General features: G+C 52.8%; 1 protein-coding gene across 1 annotated transcript in view; it reads left to right on the forward strand.

The window, feature by feature from the left end:
• CDH13 (cadherin 13) overlaps positions 1 to 24,006 on the forward strand; it is a 983,749-nt gene that overhangs the window by 766,897 nt on the left and 192,846 nt on the right. The gene's annotated exons all lie outside the window — the stretch shown is intronic.

The following is a 24,006-nucleotide window of genomic DNA, read 5'->3' on the forward strand; positions in this document are numbered from 1 at the left end:
GTGTCTGCTGCTCTCTGCCGTGGCTTCTGGTGAGGTTCTGGGCCAGACCAACCTCCTATAAGAAGCCCCTGAGCCTCATCCGCCTGAGCCTCCCACCATTCTGTCCACGCCCCTCCCCGGTCTCTGGAGCTGTGGATGCCATTTGGCGCATGCCACTGCTGTACTCATGTGTCCCCTAAAGAACAGCCCTTTCTAGGCCTGTCCTGTCCCTTGTCACATGCAGATATCCAAACCGTGATTTAGGTTAATTCAGGTTTAAATGTAACCATCACTTTCTCAGCATATCGTCACACTCAGGTGCTCAGCAGTTGCTGTCTGGGGCTGTGCAGGTTTAGAACACTGCCATCGTTCCAGAAAGTTCTCTTGGCCATGTCGGCCTAGGCTTTCAGTTTCCCGAGAGCAGAGACTGGTCTCGTATGTGTTTGTACATCACACAGGCTGAGCACCCCAGGGAACCCTACTTAAATGTTTGTGTGGTATAGAGGAAGAAACCCAAGAACGATTGTGAGCTGACCCTCAGACCCTTGCAATTGAAGGGAGGAAACAGTGGCTAGGAATGGAAATTATTCAGAGAGAGGGAAAGACGTTGGCACTGGAACTGTGGGTGTCCCTCAGAAAATATCATTGTGATAAGTTGAAAAATGGGCAAGTAGAAAAAATTATTGGATCTGTTCCCTCTGTTTTTGTTCCTCTCCCTCTCTCCAACCCTGGCTGCTTTGTCGCCTTCCTCTCTGGGGGCAGGTGAGGACTTCCCAGCGTACTCCTTGTTCCCACCACACTCATGTGCATGCACACACACGTGTCCACACGTGTATGCATTGACACACATGTGTGCACACATACATGTCCACATACATGCCTACACATGCACATGCGCATGCATGTGCGACCCACACATGTGTGCACTTATACATGTATGCACACATGCGTGTACACAAGGCATGCACACCCATGCATGTGCACGCACACACATGTATTCACACATGCGCCAGGTTTCCCATAGTTCTCCCAAAGGTTTTTGCAAGATGAGCTATGATGACTTCTCCATTCCAGCTTCTCTTTGTTTTGGAAGAAAATATTTTCTAAGTCTCTGCAAACTGAAGTGATAATACAGTGTACCATTCTGTTTTTTTTTTTTTTTTTAGACTTTATCTTGGGGACAAATAAGTTCCCCACTCGTGATCTCATTTGGGCTGTGCTAAGTTGCAATAAGTGTATAATTGTGAGAACTGAATGAAGTTTTTCCACTCAGAGTGCATAAACAAACTCCAAAAGAGATAAACACAATTTAAGCAAAATTGGAACGTCATGGAGAATGAATGACGGGTGTCACATTTCTGCGAGGGGTTCCAGGGTTCAGGGCTAACCCAGGCGACACAGCGCCATCTGCAGGGTGGACCTGTTCCTAGGCTTCCCTGAGCCTCAGCTGCTGCCTGGGGCTGTGCAGAGCTGCCTTTGGCAGGTGGAGGGAGGGGTCAGACAGGATTCCTAAATGGTCAGATCCCTGTGGTGTCGCCCAGTGCTGGCACTGCCTTCCTCTCTCGGAGACTCGGCACACTTCCTGGGACTCCTATGGGTGTGGCGGGTCCCTGCAGTGGGGTCGTGGAATAATTTCCCATTCTTTGTCTCAAGAGTTCTAAGAAGGGCATTGATGTCTTAGGTGTTTTTTTTTTTTTTGTTAAGATTTATTTATTTATTTGAAAGGCAGAGTTATAGGGGGGTATGCGGCAGAGGGGAAAGAGATCTTCCATCCACTGGTTCACTTTCCAAATGACCACAACAGCCAGAGCTGGGCCAGGCCAAAGCCAGGAGCCAGGAGCTTCTTCCAGGTCTCCCATGTGGGTACAGGGGCCCAAGCACTTGGGCCGTCCTCTGCTGCTTTTCCGGGTGCATTCGCAGGGAGCTGGATGGGAAGTGGAGCAGCCAGGACTTGTACTGGCACCCACGAAGGAAGCCAGCATTGCATACAATGGCTTAACCCACTCCACCACAGCACCGTTCCCTCCCATGAACTTAAGCTTGGTCCCCTGTCCTCTTACTGTGCATCTGACGGCACATGGGAGCACGCATGTCAGCAAATAAGGCAGGGGTTCCTCCCAGAGCAGCGGCTCCTGAGGCCGGACTAACGCTCTCCTTGGTGACCCCTTGGTCTCTAAGCGATGACTCCATGTGTCTCCCTGAGTGCAGGAAGTGGGAGGCCCAGAAACCTGCTGGCCGGCACTGGCACAGGTGGTGCCCTTTTTCATCTCGCAAGGAGGACGTGGCAGGAGGGAGGGGCCGTGTGGCATCTGCAGAGGTGGCAGGCACGGAGCGTTCTCTTCAAACCTGCCCGCTCGTCTCCTCACCTGTCACATATTCACTTTGCCATGAGCTGTCCATGAGCGTAGTGAGGCGTGGCGGTGGGGAATGACCTGTAAGGCCATCTAGTGGCCGTCATCCATTCTTCCCCTCACCCTCAGAGCTCCTGACGCTGTCTCACCTGGGTCCAGTGCAGGTGGGAGCCTCATCGCTCCTGCACGTCTCACCTTCCAGGATGCAGGAGGAAGGAGAATGTGTCTGGCTCTTGCTTGACACACCCTGTCCTTAGCACATGACAGATACTCAGGAAACCAACTTTTTGTAGGTGAAGGAAGGAAGGATAGAGAGCGAGAGGGGAAACTCACAGCTGAGTATCGGGAGCAACAGACGTGGCCCGTCATTGGCCTTCCGTGCCATCAGCTCAGTGATAACAGAAATCAAGTTTCACTGGGAAGTGGCACGTTTTCCACTACAAGCTTGTCTCTTGGCGTTCTCTGAAACCCTATGGGGAGTGCACTTCAGGAAGCCAGGGGCCCTGCGGCTTTGTCTGCGTGGTCTCATTAACAAAGTGCCAAGTCAGTAGTCAGCACTCAGTAAAGATTTGCTGGCTGCATGGGAGGGGTGGGCCGGTGGACAGCTGGGTGGCTGGGTGGGTAGATAGATGGGGGATGGGGAGTGGGTGTATGGATTGGTGGATGGATGGGTGGGTAGGTAGATGGGGGGTGGGGGGTGGGTGTATGGATTGGTGGATGGATGGGTGGGTAGGTAGATAGGGATAGGTGGGCTGGTGGACGGCTGGGTGGCTGGGTGGGTAGATAGATGGGGGATGAGGGGTGGGTATGTGGATTGGTGGATGGATGGGGATGGGGATGGGTGGGCTGGTGGATGGATGGGTGGGTAGGTAGATGGAGGATGGAGGGTGGGTGTATGGATTGGTGGATGGATGGACGGGTAGGTAGATGGGGAGGTGGGTGGATGTATGGATTGGTGGATGGAAGGGTAAGTAGATGGATAGGTGATGAACTATGTTCCTTCGGTTCGTGCCTGAGGATACACTGCAGGGTTCACGTGCTAACCTCAGTATATAAACAGAGGAAAGCATTTTATCTGAGTTGAACACTTGCTCTTACCCTTGTGCAATCATACGTAAGCAAACATGTTCACTTGCTGCCTATGCCTGCCAGGAACACTGCAGGAGGTTCTGAGGAGCCGCGTGCTGGTCCATTTGGTGGGGAGGATGAGCGTCAGGACCTGTGCCTCTGCTTCGGTATTTGGGGCAGTGCCTGCAGGAAACAAGGGCTGTGCATCCTCCTCCATGCAAGCGGGTTCCTTTGGGCACCGTTTTGTTCTTCTCCGTAGCTGTGCTCAGCCCCTCCATTCTGGCATCTCTGTCTACATTTCCAAACTGCGTCTGGCTGCGCCACAAAGAAAATCAGATAAAGGTCTCTAATGTTTGATAAATGGTTTATTTAGTTGATCATCTTGGCCGCGAGACAGAAATTCATCAGCAGAAATCTGCCAACTTTTCTGAACACAGCCACAATTTGCAGCTACTCAGAGTAGCTGATGGCCAGAGTGGTGGTTTTTTGTTTTTTTTTCCAAATGGAAACAGTTTCCAGAAGAGGCCCTTAAAAAGCGATCGTGATATTCTCATTGTGAAAGCATCATTCGTCTTCCCAAGGAGTTGGAGCCCAGCACTTGCTTTGTTTGAATTTGCCTTTACCCTATTGTGTGTTGTCTCCTAGGTGATCTAAGGAAGGTGATAGCCCACCTGTAAAAATGCCCTGCCAATAAAAGACATTAGGACTCGGAATGGAATTTATTTTCTATTTTCAGCTGATGAAAGATTTTCTGAAACTTTATATAATGTCCTGGTTTTGAGGTCAGGTTTGAACACTGAGAGTGTTTTTCTTCTCTCCTCCATTACGTGTCAGATCAGGACGTATTTCTAGATTTGTGTGCGTTTATTTGCTATGAGCTTTTCAGGAATCCTTGGAAGCATCAGAGAGGAAAGCCGAGGACTCCTGGGGAGATGTCCGATGCAGAGAAGCCCCGGGAATGTGAGGGTGTAGCTGGCGGGCTCTGAGAGAGAACTCCACGTTTGGTCAGAATGAGGTCATGTAGGTCGCATCTCCAAAGATGCACTAAAGAAATCTGTCAGGGCGACGATACCAAGCCAGAATGCCGGGAGAATGAGGGGTGGCATTCCCCACCGTGCCTTGAGACAGAAGGAGACGTGCTCAGGAAAATAGATATTTTCAGCCCTTCTGATCTGATGCTAATACTTTTCTCATTATCATCATGTTTAAAACATCGGCAGTAATTACACGCAATTCAGTCCTGCTGTCAGGAAGATTCTCTGTCTGGGTGGGTGGGGCCAGAATTATCCAGGTAGTAGGATCTTTATCGTTGCTGCCAGCTATTTACTCATAAATATTTTTGTTGGGATAATTTTGTCTGTTTTTTTTTGTATCTCTTGCTGCTGAGAAATTAGAAGGGGAAGTGTAAATGTAAATAAATTGTCTTATTATTTTAAAAATAGCACATTAGCCTCGCAAATGAAACACAGATGGTGAACCACCCTGTGCGAATCCCACTTGCTCTGTTGTGTCAGCCAAGAAAGCAGAACGGGACGCTCACGCAGCGGGATTCTGGGCCCTGGGGTCTGAAACCCAGTTGCAAGGATGGGGTCGTCCCGCTGATGACGACAGCGGGGCTGGAGCCCAGGAAGGGGCTCCCAAGTTGTGTTCCTGCTTCCCGACTCTGAGTGTGGCCTTGAAGAGTCTTGGCCTCCACCATGACCTTGCGCACATCCTCTGTGCCTTCGTGTTGGACTCATTGGTCTGTAGTAGCTGGGCTGGGTCTGGCCCCCTAGGATGACCTTGCCTTGACCACAGCCTGGTCCTAGAGGCTGGCCAAGGCCATGAGTGCCGGTTTCAGACCCTAATTCATTGCCCACCTTTGCCTCTTAGCCGAATGACGAGAGCGAGGCATTTAGCCATGGCAAGCCCCCGGTTTCCTCATCTGCTTTGATAAGGACAATCCCAGACCTGACCCCCAGGCCTCCTGGGAAGCCTAAATAAGATGTGAGCCAGTAACTTACCCATAAGCACTCTCTCAGTGTTAGTTTTCACGGTTGACAATGAGATGGGATAGCAGCAAGAAGAGAGGACTTCTCTCTTCACGAAATACATTTATGCTGTGTTCACCCAGCAGAGATGACAGGCTCTTTACAGTCACAGAGCACCACGGTAATCCAGCTCCCAAACTGCAGCAAGGAATGCTGGGAGATAAGACCCGAGACCCTGCGAGTGTCTGCTGAGCCCCTGTGAGCCCCCGTGCGGCCGGGATACAGAGAGCACAGGCCAGCTGCCCGGTGAGGAGGTGGACAGCTGCCTAACAGCGACCACCCCCGCCGTGCTGTTGGGCCTGCAGCTGCAGGATGTGCAGAGGGCAGGGGTGAAGAAGCTCCAGGGAGGGCAGCGTGGGGAGAGGACTGGCATGGGCAGAGGCACGGGGCATGCACGAGCTGCTCCGAGAGAGGGCGAGGAGACGCCAGCCAAGGGCAGGGAGTTGGAACAGGGTTGCCAAGGGCCTCCGATGCCATGCTAAGGGTTACGGCTGTATCCTCCTATACGTGGGCAGGGGGCTGCCAACCGTTATTTAAGCATTAAACACAGCTCTGTGAAGCACAGTGGTGGCAGAGTGTGAGGTCAGAGGCCTACTGGCCAGGCGAGGTAACGGACACATGATCTCCAGGGATTTGTAGCCTGATCAAGGGGAGCGGTGGGAGTGTCCACTGAAGTCTAAATTCCTCCGTGTGTTAAATGGCTTAATAAACAGCCCACTCGGTTGCGTCTGTCCTTGTGCGTATTCCAACCTTAGGCAATCAGTAGTTCCTTGGCGCGTTTTGGATCGAGAGACCCTTAACGTTGTCATGAAGAGAGACTCATCTTCCTGGGATTTGACATGTGTTTAATTCTCTAAGATTTCTCTTCCTTTCTATTGGGTTTTTACATGGTAAATCTTCAAATGTGGAGCGGTGATGAATTTAGAGTACTTCTGTTTTTCTGTCATTTTAAATTTCTCCTTCTTATTTTATTTGAAGTGCCCTAGAAAACTGAAGAACTTTTCAGGAAAAAGTTCTTCTCTTTGGAGAGTTGTTTACTTCCCTTCTCCAGCCCAAAGCTACGATCAGCACGCTAACACAGGTTTTGCCCCGTGGACAGATTTTGCCAAGTCCTGAACGTAAATACTTTATTCTAAACCCTGTCCCTTTCTGTGGCTGGAGATGTCGCTTCCCCTCCAGGGAGAATTCCTAGTTCAGTTGTGGCTTCAGACTCGCAGAGACGAATTAGAAAAGGCTTTGATCCCAATGGGGAGCTCTTGCCCCTGGCCCCGTCCTGATGAGCGAAGGTTGCTGGTTGTGTTACTCGGCAGGACAACTTTGGGTTCTAAAAATTGTGGTGAACTTAACTGGGTACCAGGCACTAGCAAGGAAGGGGACTTGAAGTTACAGAGTCGCCTGCAGGTTACAGGTGGGCAAATTCCTTCTGGGGTCAGAGGTAAGTCTTTTAGTCCTTGTGGGCCAGCAGGCAGCATTGAGAGTGTTCTGTAGGTCCTTAGATGGGCAGGGTGAGCACTAAAATCTGTGAACAGCGTTGTTAGCTCAGGAGCCATCAGGCAGCAGGCTGGGGGAGACCGGGGGCCGTGATCACATCATTCATCAAACTGACTAAGCAGTGTCAGCTTCCTGTGCTGGTTCTTGTAGACTTCAGGCAGCTGTGTCTCAGGTCCGTGCTCTCAGGATTAAATCCTACTGCCTGATCACCTCCGTGAAGTGGGATTGTAGGGACGGCAGGCGGCCTCAGGGACTAGGTGTCTGATTTCTGTTTTGTGGTTGCACAGTCCGTTTCTCCCAATATGAAGACACAGATAACCTCAGACACTGGTAATTAGTTCTTAACTCACAACTTCATCGCGGTAATTGCATCAGCTCGATCTCCAAGCAGTGAGAGAGAGCGCTGTGCAGACATGGGCAAAATGCTGGGTGCGACCGTCAGGAGTGGCCATTATGTCAGGGCCCTGAGAGCAGGAGGAACCGGCTGCAAGGGGACCCACAGGTGGGGATGGGACACCTTCCAGATGACAGCTCTACCTTGCACTGAATTGTGAGCCCCTAGGGAGCTGTGCACACCAGCACCAGTCCCAAGGAGGACCACCAGAGATCAGGGCTCCTATGCCATGGCCACAGCTCCATGGGAATCTTTGAGGAAAAACAGATTTTTTTACAGTCACCTAACGAAAAAAAGAGACATCCTAGAACCTTCCCTGAAGGCTTCCTCAGACCTCTCCAGGCCCTCTGTGTCGCTGCTGAACTTGTGGTTGGCGCCAGGATAATAAAGAAGCTGAGATGACATTTCTGAACATCTGCCATGTGTCGCCATGTGTCAGTCACTGTAATAAGTGCTTCATGTTTAATTTAACCTCGACAGCAGTCCACGCGGCCCATAAAGTACCCCACCTCGGACAGAGGAGACTCAGATCTGAAGCTGTATCAGCCCATCTCAAAAGCCTATGCATTTTTTTCTCCTACTCCATGAATCGGTGTTTAGATGTTACTTACGTGTGAGGCATCCTCCCAGAAGAAATCGGTTGTGAACCTTCTTCGCAACACAGGAACACAGTGAAGGTTTGGTGCAGCTGTGGTCTGCTCAGGCTCTGGGCTCTGGCGCCGACCCCGTGTGAACCACTGCCTCGTTCCAGGTCACTGAGCCCAGGTGACTCCTGTGCCTCCATTCCAGGAAGCTGGTGAGAAAAGGCTGTCATCTGCCGTAGGGTGGAAATGCAAATCAGTAAACATCTTTGTTGGGAATATTGGAGAGAACAGTCAAATGACCATAAAAAGTGCCCCTACCGTCCTCTGACCCCGCAGTCTCTCATAATCAAATCTGTGTGCAAAGATAAAGCCACAAGGGCATTCGCTGTGTCTTTGTTTAAAGAATCAAACTAAATTTCCAACCATCGGGGACTTGTTCAATAAATTATACTCTAGTCCTACATTTGAATTCCATTAAATCATGTTAATGATGTGGGAGAATATCTAATGATACAGAAAGGTCTTCCCACTGTTCGAAAAGTGGTTTGCAAAATACCAGAAGCTAAGATTGCTTTTGTGTATGTTCATCTTCCCAGTCCAAGTTTGAAAGGATTCATGTGATGTGTTAGGAGCTGTCGTGGTGGGACTGCACATGATCTTTCCATGGTGCCAGCGTGTTTTTCAATAGCCTTCAGGTCCAGGTAGCTCCAGTTTGGATTTCAGCCTCACGTCTTACCAGCTCTGTGAAGCTGGGAATGTTATTAGCTTGAGTAGCCGGTCGCCGTAGTCAGGATTTGCATGTCATCAAGTGTTCTCGTCTCGTGTTCCTGGAGGAATCCATTGCTACAATGCAGAGAACTCGACTCGTAGGGTCATGACCGTGCCTCTGCAAGGTGAGAGTCAGGCTGACGGCCCCTCTCAGGGGCTGCTGTGAACACTGAGTGAGCGGATAGAGACAGGTGCTTAGTCACGTGGTGGGGAATCACTCATCGTGTCTGTTGTGCCTTCTCCGTTGGATGCGATGACCATATGATGTCTATGGACTAAAAATAGTGCTGTTAATCATTTTAAAACTGAGTCGTGTTAGTGGTCCTGAGGCAGGGGACTCCAGGTTAGGAAAGAACTCGGAAGGAGGGAGGCAGCACAACAACTCTGCCACCTTGGGGTTCAGAGATGGACTTACACCTGAGCCAGTGGGAACCAGACCAGGTAGGCTGGCCCCTGCCAGTCTGTCACAGTCACAAGAAAAGCATCCCAAATGTCAGCAAAGAGCGCTTCTGAGGATGCGCAGAGGAAGTGCTTGTCAAACCCCGCCCCCTGCCAGAAGCCAGGAGCGCTCTCGTTTCTCTAAGTGGCTCAGCCAAGTGGCCACTTTCCCCAGCTAAGCGAGCCGGCCAGCCACCTACCTTCCCTTTCACACGTCGCACCAGGCAGCCTAACGGACGTCTTGCAGTTGTGTGCTTCTGCAGTGTTCAGACAGCTGTGGGAAATCATTTTCTTTTTTGACCTTTGCAAAGAACAGCTGTAGGAATGACGATTGAAATTCAGCGAATGGCGTCTCTATTTATGGTCCTCCTGAGTGGGAACTGAAAACAAATTCCTTTAGCTCTTCTCTCTCCCATGTCTTCTGACACCTTCTGCAGACGGATCCTTGTCCCTGGAAGACACCCATGGTCTGGAATTCCTGTTCCTTCTCTCCCTGGGCTCCGCCTTGCTGGGATAGGCAAGAACTGAGCGAATTCCCCCATCAGCCAGACCTTGAATCCAGCCCTGCAGAATCATCACAGGAGCTCTTCAGGGGCTGCCGAGCCTGCAGTGGCTCATGTGCGGGGGTCAGCCACACGCTGCAGGGCCAGGGGACTGGACTGGACCCCAGGCGTCTGCTCTGTCCTCTCTTCCCAGCTGCTGAAGGGAAGCCTGGGCTGTCTTGGTGAAAACCTCTTAGCAGACAGCTGCAGACGACCCTGCATCTGATCAGACTGAGTGCAGGGCTCCCTGTGCTCTGAGGCTTGCCACAGTCGGAAAGCCTGACCAGGTTGCCTTCCACTCTCCTGGTAGAAAGCTTGGATGGTGCAGAGACTCAGAACTCCGGTCCCTGCACAAAGAAACCAGAGGCTGGAAGGCTGGAGGCTCCAACCTAACCCTTAGCTCTTCTCTCCCAAGGGTCTGCTCTGCTTTCAAGTATTTTGGAGGGATTTCTTGAGCCCAAGACACAGCAGATTTCCTGCTAAAGATGGGTTAATACCCTCAGAGGAGACCGGCAGGGCCCTGTCGCCTGGATGGGTCCAGGCAACAGGAAGCTTCTCTGACAGCTTCTTTAGTGGTGGGGGTGGGAGACGAGCTAGATGTTTATGACCTGCACTTGTGTTCTGGGCTCTGGCAAGGTGAGGCCCCTGCAGGTGCTGAGCGGCTCTCGAACTGGCGTGGGTGCAGGCGGGAGACAGTGGCTCCCTCCTCAGCCCCAGATGCCCAGATAGAGCGGCTCGGGTGACAACGGCTGGTACAAGAGCTGGTTGTGAGATTACCTGGACTCTGCCGGGTGACAAGTTTAGTAGCTTCAACCAATGTTTGTTGTTGTTGTTTTTGAAAATAACATTTGCTTATTGTGCTGTTTTTAGAAATAGGGAACGCAGGCATAAAACCTAGCAATGCATGTTCTGCCAAATAAGGCTGATGGTGATTTGGCACCCAGCTCACACCCAGCATCAGAAGCTCCTGCTTTAAAATCTCCCTTCTCTGCAAAGCCAGTGTGGGGTGAAGCGGGGAGAGGCTGGGTGTGCCTGGCGCCAATGCCCGTCACAGCTGCCCGACGGTGGCACTTGCCTCCTGCTCTCTTACCAAAGCCAGATAGAAGAACCGCAGTTCTCCCCATCCTCATGCTCCGGACTTGGACTTGAACTTAGATACCCTGGGCCCTACATTAAATGTAAATAAATCTGGCTTCCCCCTCCCACTGCAACCAAAGGAAGCCAGAAGTCTTTCCCCACTTCTAGCCACTGTGGTGTCAGGCTGCCAAGGTGGCTTCCTGCTCCACTCCCAGCACACAGGATTGTTGCAGACCCAGACAGGCCATGTAGCTATAGGAGGGGGGGCAGGGTCCCCTCTTCTTAGGGGTCTTCACCTCTTGACCTGGGGCTGGAGTGAAGCTGTTCAGGGTAGAGGCTGCCAAAGCCCCTCTGGATCTTCTCAAACATGTGGAGCCGCTTGGGCGTGCCTGGGAGGCCAGGCCATGGGGCAGGAAGGGGCTCAGTGCTGAGGAATCCGGTTCTCGGTTCTGATGTGCGTGCCTGGGACTCAGCCGACGGAATGGAGAGCAGAGCTGCACGTGCAGTGGTTCCTCTGTCTACCCTCCTGGTTCTAAAACGTTTCCAACTGTACCTTCTCCCGCTATTTCCCTAACTCCCCTGACATTCCAATGACAGCAACACTTCCGGTTCCCTGGAAAATGATGGACTTGGTCTTTCACATGCCACGCTAGCCAGCCTCTGGGATGTCCCCTAATGAGCCCGCCCCCTGGTGCATGTGCTCTTACATCGGCCACATACACACACATAGTATATACGGATGACGATGGCTGGTGTAACCCTTGGGACATGGCAGAAATGAATTCCCATCCGTAACAGCAGTGATGGGGAAGCCAAGCCTGGGTTATTCTTGCCGTGGGAGAAGCCAAGCCCTGTGTTGTGAGATGCTCAGTTGGTCTCCCTGAGAAAGCCACATGGCAAGGGACAGGGGCCACAGCCGAGAGCCAGCAGCAGCTCCCCTCAGTGGGAGTGAGCCCTCCTGGGAGCAGGTCTTCCTGCCTCAGCCTGAAAAGGCAGCCTTGGTCTCGCCTTCACCCCGATGGTGACTCCGGCCCGAGAGCCCTGGAGCCAGGACTGAGCAGCCTCTCAATCCTTAACGCACAGCAACAGTTTGCTGTCATAAATATTTATTGTCTTATTAAAGCACTACGCTTGGGGGAGTTCATTATGCAGCAAGAAAGAAAGCCCGGGCCAGCGCCGCAGCTCAATAGGCTAATCCTCCGCCTGCGGCGCCGGCACCCCAGATTCTAGTCCTGGTCGGGGCGCCAGATTCTCTCCCGGTTGCTCCTCTTCCAGTCCAGCTCTCTGCTGTGGCCCGGGAGTGCAGTGGAGGATGGCCCAAGTGCTTGGGCCCCTGCACCCCATGGGAGACCAGGAGGAAGCACCTGGCTCCAGGCTTCGGATCAGCGCGGTGTGCCGGCCGCTACGGCCATTGGGGGGTGAACCAACGGAAAAGGAAGACCTTTCTCTCTGTCTCTCTCTCTCTCTCACTGTCCACTCTGCCTGTCAAAAAAAGAAAGAAAGAAAGAGAGAGAGAGAGAGAGAGAGAGAGAGAGAGAGAAAAGAAGAGAAAAGAAAAGAAAAGAAAGAAGAAAAAAAGAAAAGAAAGCCCGTATGCCTGTGCAGTTTGCTCCTCTGAAATCATGAAATGGCTTCCCCAGTGTGTCTGCAGCCTCGCGGATCTGTATGTCTGTGTCCTCCTCTGCAGAGCCTCCCAGCCTTCCACGCAGGAATCCGCCCCCTCTCTTGCCATGTTCCCACTCGTGCTGTTTATCACCCTAATGACGCGCGTATCACAGAGCGACAGTGTTTGGTTCTAAGTCTCTCTTCTTTCAACCAGGGCTTCTAGAGAAAGTTGGCAATGTATCACTCCTTCAAAGTGCTATTGTTCCTGACGAGGCTTGGGGGATGGCTGAATAAGTGAGGAGTAGGTATTACAACCTGGGAAATTCAAGCCAAATCCGTTTGAAGCCAGCAGTATTTTCAAAGAACATTTGAGTAGAAAGACTCAATCCTTTAAAGGGGTTTAGAGGCGGCATTAACTAGGGCATAGTCTTAATCCCATTCTTAACAGTAGAATAATGATCATTAGTCGCCTCTTTGGAAGGGAATTAGCAAACCCAGGGAACATTTCCAACGGCAATTGGTATGCTTAGCTGAACCGCACCGCAAGTAGCTCGTGTCCCCTGCCTGGGGCGCAGCTCCCCGAATTGCCTGATCTTGTCTAATGGCACATGCTCAGACATTCTTGTTTTTAACTAAAACTTGGCCACCACGAACCTTACTACTTAATTTAAAAATAATGTTTCGCTTAGCAAAAAATTCACTAAGCGCATTAGTCAATGTAGAGTCTACCTCCTTGACTCTGCCGTTCCCCTCTCATGTCCTTGGCTCAGCAGCTTCCTGTCAGGGTTCTGGATGGAGGGCAGGAGCGAGGAGACAGCAGAGAAGTAGAGGCAAGTTGTGCACACCCCTCCCCGCCTGCCTTGAGCAGGATGGGCTGCAGGGTCACCCCTGGCTCGGGCAGAATAGCACATTGGGGATCCTTAGTGGCCCGCTTGGGTCCTCTGGAACTCACTGCTCACGCCCTGGCTGTGTGCGCTTCTTACTCCCCGCAGCCCTCTGCCGGGACTCCCTCCCACCGCAGGTGCACTCCCTCTGCCCAGCCAGTGAGTGCCCAAGCAGCGGCTTCAACCTCGGAGACAAGGCTGCCACAGGAAGGGCTCTTCCTTCCCCCGGAGCAGGCCAGCTCTGAGTCATGGTTGGCCGAGGTTCCCAGATGACGCACTGGGCCTGGATGCTGGTTGCCCGGAGCAGTCACCTGCTCACCGTTGCCCCATGCATTGGCTCTTCCCTGTGTCCCTTGTTTGTCCTGTTGCCTTGTTTTTGCTTTTCAGAATCAAACTTTGATTACCCAAAGCTGTGTCTCAGGATCTACTTCTGGAGGGACAAAGCAAAAGAGGGGGCTCATAGGCTCCTACTTTCCCTCCATCTTCAAGACGTAAGATGTCGCACATAGCACTGAGGTGTGAAGCCCCTACCCATGCATGTGTGTTTGTACCTGCCACACCACTGATGCGTACATGCGTACATACACCATCATAACTCTATGTGCACAGGCAGGGGTGCAGCCAGCTACGTGCAGGTAAGATCTGTGGGCAGCAGGTGGCTGTCACAAAGGTCCTCTGCCCTCCCTTGTGATGCCCCTGTTTGGAGCCAAGGCTCCGAGTCCATCCAGTCAACCCGGTCCTCCCCGCCCTCCCGTGTCTGTGCAGACTGAGAACTGAGAAGGCGTGTGCACCCGAGGCCACCTCGATGATGCTCACACAGCACAGGAATGTCTCTTTAGCAAAGTGATGCCTGGGATCAGATTCATGCCATGGCCGGAGGAGCCGCTGTGTCTCAGAGGGTGGGGGGAGTGACTGAAGACTGGGAGTGTAACCAGCAGACTTTTTTTAAGAAAAGGCTGGAGGGCAGGTGGCAGAGGCTTTGTGGACTCTGTAGTCTGTGCTGTGACTTCGGCTTTGCTGTTGTGGTGTGAAACCAGTTGCAGACAACACATGCGGGAGTGAGCGTGACCGGGTTCCAATAAAACTTTATTCACAAAAGCAGGTGGTGGGCCAGGTGTGACCTGTGGACCGTGCTTTGCTGATCCTTGATCTAGAGAGAGAGAGAGAGGATTCCTGGGGGAGAGGGGAGGAGACAGGTGAAGAGAGGGAGTGGGGAATCGGGAGGAAGAGAGTGAACTTGATTCACCAGAGAGTCCATTCTGATGGTGAACAGGAACTGAGTTTTGTGAGAGTCTCACTGTGAGCCACGTGTTGGGCTGAAGGTGTTTCGGAGATTCTCGTGTGATTCTTCGTCTGAGTTTGGGGGAACCTCGCGTTTGTCAGGGTGCACAGTAGGTACCTGAGGCAGACAGGGCAGGTCCCGTTCAAGGCCACACAGGGAGCACACAGAGCCTGGGAGAGAGCCCGTCGGCCCCCTTAGGTCAGTCATTCACCTCATTTGTGGATCTGTTTAACAGTTTTGTTTTACAAGTAGGATTTGATTTCTCTACTCAGCCCAGTATCCCTGCGAGTGGATGGCTGGCATCTGTCTGATGGTTTCTCCTTGGGGCTATTTTTTAAGAAATAAAAAAAGAGTGAGATTTTAAATTCTTCCGAGATACTGGCTTCGAACAGATAAAGAACCTTTTTTATTCATATTAGGAGTGATAGTTGGATATGCATAATGTTTTGCTCTCCGAGATGGAGCAAACACAGCACAGATCTTCGAATGTGGGATATGAATTTAGATGACATTCTGAGGAAACTGATAAACACACCATCCCACGATTGGACTTTGCTTGCCTGTGACAATTCTTTCACGGCCCTCAAATGATACGGTACAATTTGAAATTATAGAGATAAGTAGGCTGAATCTAATGGAATATTAAAAACACACAACCTATCCTTGGGAGAATAATTTTCTTTTGCAAAAGTTTCCACTTTTCAAAATGCTCCCAGGAAATTCGAGGTATCTTGAGAGCTAGCAGTAACCCCTGGAATGAGGAACTGTTAAAGGAAAAACGGCTGCAGGAGTTGGGAAATCCTGCCGAGAGGAGACCGGCAGAAGGGACCAGAAGCCGAGGTCCTCGTCCCAGTGGAGTGTCACCTCCAGTGTGGTAAGGGGTGTTTGTCCCCACCTGCAAGTAGAAGCAGCTCGTGCCCATGCAGCCACCCGCGCAGAGGCTTGTTGGAGGACGTGTGAGTGTGCGGGGGCATGCGCGTGTGTCTTGGGAAGACAGATGCAGAGAACGTAAGAGCTGTGGTGTGTATTTATTAAAAGTTTGTAGAGAAGCGACCATACGTTCAGTGCTCCCCAGGATCTGGTAGCAACTGAGAGAGGACTGTCGGCTTTCACTGTGCTCCATAGACATCTCAGAGAAGGACTTCCAGCGTCATTGTCCCTGTCTTCTCACCAGAGGAAGGACCACTCACTTGCATCCACTCACTCACACTCACACACGCACACACACAGCCACTCACACACACAGATACACATACACAGTCACTCACAGCCACACACAGCCACGCACACACACAGAATTATACAAGTCACACACACACAGCCACTCACAGACATACACACACACAGTCACACACACACAGAATTATACAAGTCACACACACAGCCACACTCACACACACACACACACAGTCACTCACAGCCACCCACACAGCCACGCACACACACAGAATTATACAAGTCACACACACACACACAACCACTCACAGACATACACACACACAGTCACACACACACCCACTCAGCCACTCTCTCACACACACACACAGAATTATACAAGTCACACACACACAGTCACACACACACCCACTCAGCCACTCTCTCACACACACACACAGAATTATACAAGTCACACACACACAGTCACACACACACCCACTCAGCCACTCTCTCACACATACACAAATTATGTAAGTCACACACACACACACACAGTAGACAGGTCGTGGTCTCAGAGTGAACACAACTTGAGCAAATCTAACTGTATGAACAACTCATTATGCATCTCTTGATACAGAGCAGTAAAAACTCCGATGCAGAGAAATACCACGTAAGTGAATGCAAGCTACAACAAGTGGCTGAAGTTACAGTAGCCATAGGCGAGCACGTGAAGAAATCCAAAAGTGGAAATGGAAGGGGTGAGGGCAGGACACGGGACTCCTGGCAGCTGGAAGTGTCCCAGGCAGTGAGCCCAGTCCAGCAGTTGCTAAGGACATGGACTGCAGGGTCCCTCACCTCCAAGCCGTGGACCCTGGGCTGCTGGTCTCGCAGCTGCCTTGGAAAGCACCTTCCTCCAGGAGCTCTGCTGCCATGAGCCCTTGGTCGGTGTGACTTGGTAGTTCTGGAAGCTTCTTTTTAAGAAGTGCTTAACAAAGAAACCGGCTCCACACGAGCATTGCTGCTGGTGCTGGTGCCGACCAGTTGCTCTCCAAGGATGCACCAGCAGTGGCCTCGGGGAGCAGGGCCCCACAGCCTGTGTTCCCAGTAAAGCCCTGGGTGACACCAGCTCCCGCTAAAACTTGAGATCAAGCCTCGCGAACGTCTTAAGCCTGATCCAGAACAATCAGCTAAGCCCTGAAAACATTCCACAGTCTGGGCAGCAACAAAGGGGACAAGCAAAGCTCGGGTGTCTCTGGGTTGAACCTCATTAAACTCACGGATTTTGCTGCTGAAAAATCCAGGAAGGGTGCCTGAGCCTGTCATCCCAGCCAGTGCCGTGAGGCGGCAGACCCCCGGCAACGGCAGTGGGGTGGAATGTCCTTTCTTTCCAGGCTCCGAAGCATTAAGCCACCTAGAAGGTCAGGGCTGAGCGTGAGCCTAATCACTGGACCTAAAACCCAGACCCCTGCCCACGTGACACCAGACAGGGGTGTTTGTGGGTCTGGAGACTTTCTCTGAAAGACACTCACTGCTTTGTCAATCGGAGACAAATACCATCACAAATCAGATTCTAAATCACTGTTTCAGACACTAAAGTGATGGCCACAGTGCTAGGCAGTAGCGGGCAGCAAAGGAAGGGACCCTTCGGTGTGGTGTTGCGTTTGGCCAAAATTTGCCCATTCGCCCAAGAGCTCCGCCTTGCAGGTTAAAGGTTTGTCGCCAGCAGCTGCAAGCATTGACAGTAGAATGGGAATAATTGTATGGAATATGGTCTGGGGTCAGAGTCAGCAGCCAGTACACCCAACATTCATCGTGCCTTAACTGTGTGACAGGTCCTGCCCCGCACGGCAAGCACCATGAAGACATTCTGTACAGGGCAGAGTATCCCCCAAGTGTTCTGTCTCCACAGAGCCTTGATGGACAAGCAGACGTTTGCAGACGCTGGTAGTTAGGAGGTCACACTGGACCAGAGCGGGCGCCGTGTCCCATATGACTGGCAGAGTCCTTAAGAAAGAGGAGAAGCCCAGACACCCAGAAGGCACAGGGGAGAATGCCAGGTCCAGACGGGGGCTGAGGTTAGAGGGAGGGGTCTGGGGGCCAAGGTAGGCCAGGGACCGACAGCCCAGACAGCGGTGTGGACAGACACCCCACTCCACAGCGAACCAGTCCTTTGCCTCTGGATTCCGGACCTTGACCTCCAGAGGCCTCTGTGTGCAGGACTTCCTGATGGAAGAGGCTAGCAGCTGCCACACCCTCCCGTGGAGCTGTCACTGGGGACACAGGCGTCTCCCTGTGCACGGCCAGCTTGGGGAAGGTTGGAATCAGGGGCCCCGCGGCTCTGGAAGCTGCTCTGGTCACCCTGACAGTGAGCCCGGGGTCCCTGGTGTGCGGGGTGGGACTGCGGGGGACGTCGTGAGCCTCGCGTTTCACAGCTCTGTTTCCCTCCTGCAGAAGTGGGAGCTCAGTGCCCGAGGACGGTGCCCATTCGGGGGGGGGGGGGGTTGGATTGACTTCCTTTTCCAGCCCAACCCTGAGCCTCCTTCATCAGGATTCTGGAAGCTTCGAAACACCCGCTCCAAAAATTCAATTCCCGTTTAAGCGTCGCTCTTCCCTCCACAGTCATTGCAGAGTGACTGTCGCTCTGTGGACTTGGGAAGAGTTAACCGCGTGACTACACAGGCAGGCCCGCTTGTCATTTGCAAAGTCTATGTGTGTGCGTGCAGCCTGCTCGGTGACACGGCCGGAGGCCCCGTAATCAGAGAAATTCTGTTCCGTGCTGTGATCTCCCAGGACGCCAGCCAGACGAAGGCGTCGGTTTACGTTTGCCAGGGTGAATGACGAGAAAATTATCCCAGCTGTCAAACTTCTCAGTGTTAAAAAGCATCGTACAATTTCTCAAACGCTTCGCACTTCTGGATGTCACAACAGAGATGTTACCAAAAGACGAGCCCCACGGTTTTCATCAGTCGGAACAAAACTCCATTCTCCTCCCGAAAGCCACAATATTTGGTTGAGTTCACAAAGGCGTGAAAAACACAACCACCACAGCCCTTGTTGTATTTAGAGAGAGATGAATGGAATGCTTCCGGCACCGTAGTCGTGTTCCCTGCATCGGCGCTGAGAGATCGCATAGGTATACTTCATATGGACGTAGATGGAAAACAGACAAGCCAGGCAAAGAAAGGAAACAGGAAGCTGGTGTTTGGGTGTGATGCTGTCTTGTTATCCATGTTCTTTATATCGGGTGAGTTGTTTACATTTCTGTTCCAACCCAGAAAATTAATTCACAAATTGCCCCTGGTGCTTTCTTCAGAAATTTGATTTTCCAAGTCCCGGTGTGCTGGATTCTTATCTTTGCCACAAGCGCTTGAAACATACAGGGAGCTCTAGAATAGATCCTGGCATCATTGCAGGACCTAGTGGACAGAAAGTTTCCTGCAGGCACAGATGCGGGTTGGAGGTTCTCTTTCTGACAGTGAGCAGCCCACACAGACCAAGCCCAAGGCCAGAGAGCGGTGCTCCCTTCTGAAATCTGTTCCTATCCGAGCTGGGAGCGCCGTGTGGCGTGGAGTCGCTGGGCCAGCCTTGCAGGCCGCCGTCTGTCTGTGAACACAGCCGCGGTCGCCGTCACAGCCAGTGAAGGCTGGAGGCAGAATCGAGAGGCCGGGATGGATTTGAAGGGGAAAGTGCCTCACGGGAAACAGTGCTCCGAGGCGTGCGCGTGACTGCTCACGGCACAGCCACGCCTTTGCTCGTGTGGAGGGGCTGCCTTCGGAATTCTGCCTCTCGGGCCCGAAGGCACCTCACCAGGAGGTGACAGCACAGCCCCTGCTCTCCTCCAGCTGGGTGTTGGCAATGAGTGTGCTGTCAGCTTGGCAGAGGAGACACTAACCAAATCCTGCAAGTGTTCTGAGCCTTGTCTCGGGAAAGTTCCGGTTGGCGTTGGAGTGTGCCAGACAGAGCCTCACCTGCTGGCGAAATCAAGGAGGGCTTTCTGGAGAAAATGGTGTTTCCTTTGAGACCTGAAGAGCATCCCGGCCGGACAGAAAATGTGGGCGGGCGTTGTGGAGGGGCCAGGCCGGCATGTTTAGAGAACGACCCAAAGTCTCGATTCATGGGTGAATGTGTTCCCTGGCAACAGCATCCTGTCATTCTGGCCAAGGAGAGAGCCAAGGGAGTTCCTAGAATCACCGGCCGACACCAGAAAGCCTCTCCAGGGCTGGTGGCCTGGCCAGCTCTTCCGTCGGCCACAGTCAGCTCTCGCATTAGCGGACACTCTGGAGGGCATCCTAAGAGGGTCCTAGAGGGGCCAGTTTGTATTTGGCTGGGGAGTCCTCGCAGGACAGTTCAAGAACGCGGGGGAGGGGCCGGCGTGTGGTGTGGTAGGTTAAGGCTCCGCCTGCAGCGCCAGCATCCCACATGGGCACCAGTTGAAGTCCCGGCTGCTCCATTTCGGATCCAACCCCCTGCTAACGTGTCTGGGAAAGCAGTGGAAGATGGACCAAGTGCTTGGGCCCCGGTACCCATGTGGGAGACCTGGAGAAGCTCCTGGCTCCTGGCTTTGGCCTGGCCCATCCCCAGCCGTTGTGGCCATCTGGGGAGTGAACCAGTGGATGGAAGACCTCTCTCTATCTCTCTGAACTCTTTCAAATAAGTAAATAAATCTTTAAAAAAAAAAAAATGCAGGTGGGTGGGGGGCTGCGAGACTCGTCCGCGGATTGTTGGTCTAAGAGCACAGTGACTGCAGTAGGCAGGACAGCCCAGGCTACACGGCAGGGACCAGTGAGATGCAGAACCACAGTGCCCGCGGCCCGGCCCAGCTGCCCACTGCCTCGGGCTCCAGGCCTGTCCCAGGTACTCTGTGGCCAACCTGGGCCCCTCGGAGTGTGCAGCCTCCTCCACCACCACGGCAAAGGAAGAACGAGCCAGGGTGCGGGAGCCCAGCTCCTAAACCCATCCGCCTGAAGTGAGGCTTCCCTGAGGCGGGGACCGGTCCAGCGCCCCGCCCACCCGAGAGCCCGGTGAGCACCCAGGGCGGATGTGGTTGTCTCCGAGCCGCGGCTGCTCTGGGGCAGCTGGGGTCTGGGAGCGGGCACACACTGCCTGAGAGCGGGGAAGATGACACAGCCGCCCAGCAGGAGGAGGGTTGCTGCCTGTCCGTGATGAGATCCCTGGGGACAGAGGACAAGCGTGGAGGAACAGGACAGTTAGTGGGCTCCCTTGAGCATTGACGATAACCCCAGGCCACCATAACCCCATATCACATCTGCTCAGTGATATGAAGCACTGGGCTTCACGGAGACTGTCCCATTTGATTTTCCCAGGCACTCTCTGAGTAGCTACAATTATTGTTCCCGTTCTGCAGATAGGAACACTGAGCCCCACAGAGGGAGAGTGAGTTACCCCAGGCCCCAGGGTTAGTATCAATGACGTCAGGATGAGCTGGCCCCAGACAGCCGGTTCTCAGAGCCACTGACCTCCACTGCCTGGCGTCTGAGGGCACTGAGAATGGAGTTCCAAAGGCACCAGGCCCTGTTGGACATCGGGGGCCGTTTAGTTAATTAGAGAGCGGTCAGGTCACAGGGATGGAAGGAGGGATGCAGGGTGCCCTGTCTTCTCATAGCCAAGGGGACAGCCTTGGAAAACGCAATCAGAAATACAGGTTTCCACGTGGGAGACCCGGATGGAGTTCCAGGCTCCTGGCTTCAGCCGGTGCAGGCATTTTGGGAGTGGGAGGCTCCCTCCTGTCTCTCTGTAACTCTAGCAGGTTACTCTGCAATCTTTTCTGGAGACCCAGGGTTTCCCGGGCCTGGACCTGGAGCCCTGGAGCCCTGGAGCCCTGGAGCCCTGGAGCCCTGGAACCCTGGGGCCCTGGAGCCCTGGAGCCCTCGAACGCAGTGGTACCCGGGGATCTTTGAAAGCAGAGCGCAGCCTCCATCACAGAGGCTCCAAAATGGTCGAGTGGCCTCCAGGATAGTCCAGGGACAGAAAGGCTCCGACTTCAACACCACCACAAACACCCAAAAACGAACTACCTGTCTCACTCTGCCGTTCCTCGCTGGTAGCTACAGTGCCTCGAATATTAGACGGGCCCGGTTACGAGTTCCTAGACCCTCTGATCCAGAGCCAGAGTTGCCCTAAAAATGAACCAGAACCGTTTCTTTCTTTTTTTAAGATTTTTAAAAATGTATTTATTTAAGTTACAGAGAGAAGGAGAGACAGAGAGATCTTCCATCTGCTGTTTCATTCTCCAAATGGCCACAATAGCTGAACCTGGGCCAATCCGAAGCCAGGAGCCAGGAGCTTCTTCCAGGTCTCCCACATGGGTGCAGGGGCCCACGGACCTGGGCCATCTTCTACTGCTTTCCCAGGCCACAGCAGAGAACTGGATCGGAAGTGGAGCAGCTGGGACTCAAACTGACACCCATGTGGGATGCCGGGGCCACAGGTAGAGGCTTAGCCTACTACGGCACAGCACCAGCCCAAAAACTATTTCTAAGAGTGCCCAAAAATAGCTGTTCAGAGAAGCCTTTGTGTTGAAGCCAGAATATTCTAGGTGGGAGTTTATGCAGGGTGACCTGGGGCTGTGGAGTTCAGGGAGGAAAGGGGGCCCTGAGGCCAGCAGCATCTCAGAGGCCCAGGGCTCCCAGTCCACGTGCTGGGTGACACGAGCTTCCACCAGGAGCCAGCCGTGGCCGTCAGGGATTGGGGGTGAGCTTTACGAGGGTTTCTTAGGGCCAGGAGCCAAAGGGAGAGTCGTGGAAGGTCAAAAAGGAGATGTGAAGTCCCCAGTAGGCCATGTAGAGTTTGAAAATGCGTGGAAAGAGTTCAGCTGAGAGCAGTGAGCCGCGGCCTCTGAAGTTAGGAGAATGGGTTCCAGCTCCTAAATGCTGCAGCCCGGAAGTGAGGTTTCCCCTGGGCTGGAACTGACCCGACGGCCCCCCTACCTGGCAGGCGGGTGAGCCAGTGGGGGGAGGCGCCTGTTCTCCAAGCCCCAGCTTTGTGTCTCTTGTCTGTGTGGTTTGTACCGCCTCTCACGCCTCTTTTGACACTCACTTCCTGTGTGTGTTAAAGCAACATGCTTGTCTTAACTTCCATGTTAAAAGTCTTTGACTAAGAAATTCCATGTCACCATTGGGCCACTGTGAATAAGAGCCAGCGTTTTGCTAACACGTATCAAAGTTAAATCATCGTGTGTACCGCCTGGGGGTAGTAGCTCTCAGTACTTCTTTCTCATCCTCTTACGGGTCCGACTTGCAAGCTTTATGTTTAAATTAAAATTAATCAGCCACTCTGTATGGCTGTGGGGTACTTTGAAAGGGAGGGTGTGCTTTGCTCTTTGAAGTTTAGAAAAAAGAAAAGAAATAGAATGGAAAAAAACCAATTATCCACGAAAACCCCCCAAGCCCCTGAATTCTTGTGCTAGTCTTAGCAATGATAGCCAGGCACCCCTCCGCAGGTTTGTCAGTAATGTATCAACACCCACGTCATGTCAACAACAGTGACAGCAGTAAGATCCGGGGTGAAGACAGCTTATCTGACTAGCAGGTGCGAGAGCTGATTGACAATATTGTCAGAGTCCCTGGTGAGGTGTAGAGGAAGTATAAGAGTTCTGTACGTGTCGATGCAGTCACTGGATGATGTAACAGGATATTAGACAACCCGATCGAAATTGTGTCCTAGGGACCAGCACCGCTGAAAAGAGCGTGAGTAGGTCGCTCTCAGACCTGTTGGTTTGTCTGTGGACACAGCTACATGAGTGGAAGCCGTGCTGGTTTCAGAGTGAGGTGGGCCAACTTAGCACTGGTTCTGCCCCTGACCTTGAGCAGCATGGCCTTGAGAAGTACTCTTAGGTCTTTGATCTTCCCCCACCCGATAAGGTAGGACTGACAGCCCTGCCCTGTGAGGTCACTGATGTATATGTCAAAGGGCCTGGGCTGCGCTGGGCTGCACGTCTCGTGTTTTGAGTGTATCGCTGAGGTCAGGACACACAACTGAGACAGAGATGAGTCCATCAGCCAGGAAAGCCAGGCCACCTGCCTCCCCAGCGGGGGTCTGAGGAGCCAGCCCTCCCCCATGTCCAGGCGGCTGGCCCAGCTCCTTGCTGTCCAGGGGAGGAGCCTGCTCTGGCCTGGGCTTCAGTGCCCCCTGTTGGCTGCCCCCTCCTCTGTGGCCTGTGTGTTTTTAAGGAATCTCCATGGAGAGACCACAGTGGTGGCTGCAGAGGCACAGTAATGGGACACGTCCCAATGAACCGGCCACTTTTTTTAAAGCATTGTAGCAATACTGACTTGATGGGGCACCTTCATTCCTCTGACATCAGCGTGTGTGACAGGCTGCAGGAGCTGGGATGAG

This window comes from Lepus europaeus, chromosome 19 (genome assembly GCF_033115175.1).
Source record: "Lepus europaeus isolate LE1 chromosome 19, mLepTim1.pri, whole genome shotgun sequence".
Classification (NCBI taxonomy): Eukaryota; Metazoa; Chordata; class Mammalia; order Lagomorpha; family Leporidae; genus Lepus; species Lepus europaeus.